General features: G+C 43.9%; 1 long non-coding RNA gene across 3 annotated transcripts; it reads left to right on the forward strand.

The window, feature by feature from the left end:
- The first annotated feature begins 703 nt into the window (after positions 1 to 703).
- Positions 704 to 4,696, forward strand: LOC109737436 (uncharacterized). Of its 3 annotated transcripts, none has more exons than XR_012204458.1 (4): positions 704 to 1,198; positions 1,624 to 1,870; positions 2,999 to 3,122; positions 3,873 to 4,696. It is a non-coding gene; the product is annotated as an uncharacterized lncRNA (long non-coding RNA). The 3 variants fall into 3 exon arrangements; XR_006671872.2 differs by lacking the exon at positions 3,873 to 4,696 and having other exon boundaries at positions 723 to 1,198; positions 1,624 to 1,664; positions 1,764 to 1,870; positions 2,999 to 3,355; XR_005772255.3 differs by lacking the exon at positions 3,873 to 4,696 and having other exon boundaries at positions 724 to 1,198; positions 2,999 to 3,355.
- The last annotated feature ends 634 nt before the right edge of the window (positions 4,697 to 5,330 follow it).

The following is a 5,330-nucleotide window of genomic DNA, read 5'->3' on the forward strand; positions in this document are numbered from 1 at the left end:
CTCTGTATCTTGTTGTGAATTGAGTTTTCCCTTTGAGATTTCGTTTTTATCGGATTGAATAATTTTATGGATTTGAGAGCACTTGATGTATGTCTTGCTATGAATACCCGTGGTGACAATGGGGTATCATATTGATTCACTTTATGTGTTTTCGCACTGAACTCGCAGATTCCCGAGGTGACATTGGGGTAATCTATGCATAGGGGTTGATGCATGTTCTCGTCTTTGTTTCTCCAGTAGAAATCTTGGGGTACTCTTTGAGGTTCTTTGTGTCCGATTAAGTATTATGAATCTGAAATTGTTTGATGCATATCGTATAATCAAGTCACGGATACCCGCGGTGACATTGGAGTATCTAGGTGACACTAGAGTTGGTTGATATGTATGATATGGTGTTCTTTTAGTACGAACTATTGGTTAGATTGATCAAAAAGAATAGTTTTGAGGTGGTTTCGTACCCTACAAACAATTTCTTCTTGTGTTCTCCGCTAGATAAGAACTTTGGAGTGATTCTTCATCGCACGTGAGGGATGGTTATATGATCCAATTATATTAGCATTGCTGAGAGATTGCACTAGCGAAAATACGGACCCTAGGCCTCATTTTCAAGCATTGCAATACCGTTTGTGCTCACTTTTGTTACTTGCTACCTTGCTGTTTTTTATTGTTATTTCTCCCTCTGTCCGGGAAAGCTTGTCCCCGTGGCGTTTTTGCAAAAATCCCCTCGAAGAAACTCTGACCGAACCCGCAGTCCATCGTCCCCTTCAACAGCTCCGCTTGTGCTGCTCCACCGCTCCCCCGCGGCACCGGCGACACCGCGCAGCTCCACCACGCCGCTCCGATGTGCCGCGCAGCTTAACCACGCCACTCCGCCGCAATCCGCGGCTCCACTACGCCGCGCTGCCGTGACCCGCAGCTCCATCGCTCCTCCCATCCTTGCCCGTCGATTTGTTCCCTAAAATACTCACCTTTCCCCATCCCTGCCCGCGACGAGGCCGAATGTGTACCACTCCAGCATCCCCGGCACGGCGTCCAGCCAGAGGAAGAGGGAGTTGTGGGCGGCGGCGGCGGACTCTAGCCCTCCACCAGCGCCTCGATGTAGGTGTTGGAGCCGCCGGCAAAATTTCAAACCGGGAAGAGCAAAATCTCACATTTCCTTTTCCGGCAGAGACAAAGGAAGCTCTCCCCTCTTCATAGGGTACGCGCAGAGCACACACCACTACAGGCTCTCTCCTATGAAATCTTGTCTAGCTAAATTTAATGGTCTAGCTGCTCCCTGCTCAATTTTTGTGCCTGTGGTGTCTGGAGTCTGACTTGAAGATCAGATCCAGCTCCATAATTTCCAGTTTATAAAATTTCACTGAATTTTACTGTATGAGACAACCTGTATAATTTTTAGCTCCATAATTTCTAGTTTGTAGAGCTGGAGGTCAGATTCAGCTCCATAATTTTATTTTATTTTACTGAGAGAGGTAATGTACTCCCTATCTCAGTTCTTCTGTTGCATGGCCATTCCTTAAAGAAACATGACACAGCAAAATTTAGATGAACATCCTCAAGACCTTGTTCTTATTCTTATTCTTTAATCTAAATTACTCACTGAATTTTTATTCTTATTCTTAGTGTCAAAATTCAGAGTTGGGAGCAGTTGTTGTTGACTAAAGGTTATGCCTCCAATGCCAAGATTGACAGAAGTAGTAAGAGTAGAAGAAGATTACCGTATGCACTGAATTATTTTTGACAGTAGTTGTTGTTGACTAAAGGTTAAACCATCGACCAATTCACATTGCTGGCGCCGCTGTCCCATAGAAGGTCAGCACAATGCACATCTCCACCGCTCCACCGCACAGCTCCATCTCTCCTGCATGTGGTCAGTTCAGTTCCACTATTTCCCCCATTCCATTACAATGTTAGTGTTGATGTCTGTTGTGTTTACTGAAAAAATAGTCTTTGGTGTGATGTCTGTTGTGTTCTCCACTGAAAAAAGTAATCAGATTGTAGCACTGGAGTAGTCACAAGTGCCATTTTTCCAAATTTGCACTAGAGTAGGCATGTGGTGCTGCTATGTGTGTTGGAGTAACAACTCTGTAATTGTATGACACTGAATGTTTTGGTCAATTGAATGTTGATTGCTTGCATCATCTACTTTGAATGATTTAACACTGACAACTTCAGCATCTATAGACTTTGTGTTGTGGCAGCAGCTAAAAACCCTACATCTTGTCTCTCTATTTTTTGAAGCCGTTGTTTCAATTGTTACCGAACCTTGTTAAGTTTTAAACTAAATGATTACTAGTGCATCTAGGAATCATTTAAGTTCTGCTGCTATATGAAGTGGTGCTACTATATGACCATGTTGGAATATGCATTTACATAGACTGACTGATGGCCGAACATATTCTTGACTTTGTTACTGTATTTATCTAGAGATGGGAGTATATCACCATGTCCTGACTTTGTTACTCTTGCACTCACCTATGCTGCTCTTGCACTGATTTCAGCTCCCTCTCTTAGTTGTTCTGTTGCATGACGATATATAGATAGAAGTTGTTCCCTGTGGTCCAAATAGATCTGAGTAGGAAAATGATCTGAGGCCATTGAGAACAGTGATACTCTGGCTGATCATTACTGGTATAAAATCAAACTGATCACTATTGTTATCAAATCAAGCTGATCACTATTGAATTTTATGTATAGTACCCAATTTTCTGAAGCTAGCAGCAACAAGTTAGATAGAGAGAGAGGGAGAGAAGTAAAGCAAACAAAAATTCAAATAATTTTCTACTCTATCAAGTAAAGCAAGCTGTAGAGATGTCATCCTCACAGTGTTGTTCCTTTTGAGAGATTAAAAGTACTCCTTGTTCATTTTGGCAACTAGAGGTTTAAAGGTTTCATGAATACTTAATGTTCTCTGGTGCTATACTTAATGTTTTTATCACTTTGCTAGCATCCACAAATTTATGTTTCATGTTTGATTGTTTTCTTTTTTGCTGTGCAGGTGAGCCCACCCGTTGCTTTCAATGCCACGAGCATGAATGAGCTAAGAAAATGGAACGAACAATACGACAAAGGTGGCAGCAGGAGTATATCACCATTTGGGTTCGGCAGCTAACATGATTCCGGTAGCAAATTTTCCACACTGTACCAATGTGCTCTTATTTAGCCATACAGACTGAAATTGTTTTTTTAAACGAGACTTAGAATGTTGGAGCGACAACAGTAACTGTTCTTGATCTTACACAATTGCAGCGATATGCTACTCTGCATCTAATTAGGATTGTAGACTTTGCATGAACGATGTGCCAGGGACATTGAAAAATAAGTAAATTACAGGGGAAATTAAATTAAGCTTTTATCAAGAGATCACCATTCAAGTTCAAAATGAAAAAAGACAGTCTCTCAAATTCAGAGATGACAAGTGTTTATCTAAATTTGCAGTAACTAGTATACCAGTTCTAACAATGTTTAATTTGTTTGCCAAATTTGTTGTAATTCAGTTAATTCAATTTGAAAGGTCTTGTGCACTGAATTTTAGAAGTATTGCTTGTCAAATCAGTGTGTAGAAATTTTAGGCCCATGTCTAGAAAATCATGTTAGTACAACAATATTCATCTTGTTTTCAGTTTTAGCAGTAACACTTTTCCATTTTAAGCTTTAGCTAACTGAACATGCCACTGTTGCTCTATTGATCTGCTATAAGTCTTGTACTGCTGGTGCTATTTCTTCTGCAGTCCATCTGCTTCTTCACTTTCTGGTTGTTGTACTTCTTGATCTCCTACTGCTACTCCCTCTGCTTCTTCATTCTCTGGTTACCATTGTTGAAACTAATCTCCTGCTGCTACTCCCTCTGCTTTCTGGTTGTTGAAATTCAGAATTGTCGTGCCGCTGCTGCTTCAATCTATGGCTCCCTTTGCTCCTCGCTCTCCTCCCTTTGCTCCTGGTCCACCACCGCCATGCTGCTGCTTCAATTCAACAGAGGAGGCTGCTGATGCTGCCAATTAACAAAGGAGGCGATGACACCGCTGTCGCTGCCAATCAACAGAGGGGGCGAGGACAGCCTGCGGCGGTGATGGGCGAGGGGACGAGGAGGGGCGGCGCAGATTGGTAGCAATGGCGCAGGTGGGTGGCGGCGCGCTGGGCCCTACGGCGACTGCCGGCGGTGGCTGGAGCTAGTTCCTACCGCGGGCGATACTTGGGACGAACGTGGCGGGCGAAGAACTATCGGTGGTCGTCGTAATTGATGACGGGATCGCGGGCAGAGCGGACCGGCAGGTTCCATGGCTCCACCGCCGCCAGCTACACCTGCGCTGCGGGGTCGCCGGGGACGGGGACGGGGAGGAGGATGAAGCAGAGGGGGGCGGGGCCGTGATTAATAGGGCGGCGAGGCGAGGCTCAGGGATAGCGCAGGTGGGCGGCGTTGGCGCTGGTGCGCGCGGGGGGCGTTGGGCCTTACGGCGTCTGCCGGAGTTGGTTCTTGCTAGCGGGGCGCAAGCGAGGGTGGAAGGAGGAAGAGGGGGTGATTAGCAAGGGGATTGAAATCGTGAGTTTTTTTTTTGCAAAAATGAAAATGAACTAACCCTTGGACAAGTTTTCCCAGACGGAGGGAGTATTACAAAAATCATTATCTACTATCCATGCTACACTTGTATCACCATCTCTTCACCGAACCAGTGCATCTATACAAATTATCATTGTATTTGGTGTGTTGGGGACACAAGAGACTCTTTGTTATTTGGTTGTAGGGTTTTTTGAGAGACACCATATTCATCCTACGCCTCCCACGGATTGATAAACCTTAGGTCATCTACTTGAGGGAAAATTGCTACTGTCCTACAAACCTCTGCGTCCGGAGTCCAATATGAGTCTACAAGAACAAGTTTTGTAGTAGACATTAAAGTGTCATGTAGTCGACGTTCACATAACACCACTAGAGGAAAGACAACATACATCTCATCAAAATATCGAACGAATACGGAATTCACGTGATTACTTATAACAAGACTTCTACCATGTCCTCAGGAACAAATGTAACTACTCACAAAGTATGTTCATGTTCAAGATCAGAGGAGTATTGAATATAATAGGATCTGAATATATGATCTTTCACCGGATAAACCAACTAGCATCAACTACAAGGAGTAATCAACACTACTAGCAACCCACAGGTACCAATCTGAGGTTTTGAGACAAATATCGGATACAAGAGATGAACTAGGGTTTGAGAGGAGATGGTGCTGGTGAAGATGTTGATGGAGATTGAGCCTCTCTCGATGAGAGGATCATTGGTGATGACGATGGCTTCGATTTCCTCCTCCCGGAGTGAAGTTTCA

The sequence above is a fragment of the Aegilops tauschii genome, chromosome 3 (genome assembly GCF_002575655.3).
Source record: "Aegilops tauschii subsp. strangulata cultivar AL8/78 chromosome 3, Aet v6.0, whole genome shotgun sequence".
NCBI lineage: Eukaryota > Viridiplantae > Streptophyta > Magnoliopsida > Poales > Poaceae > Aegilops > Aegilops tauschii.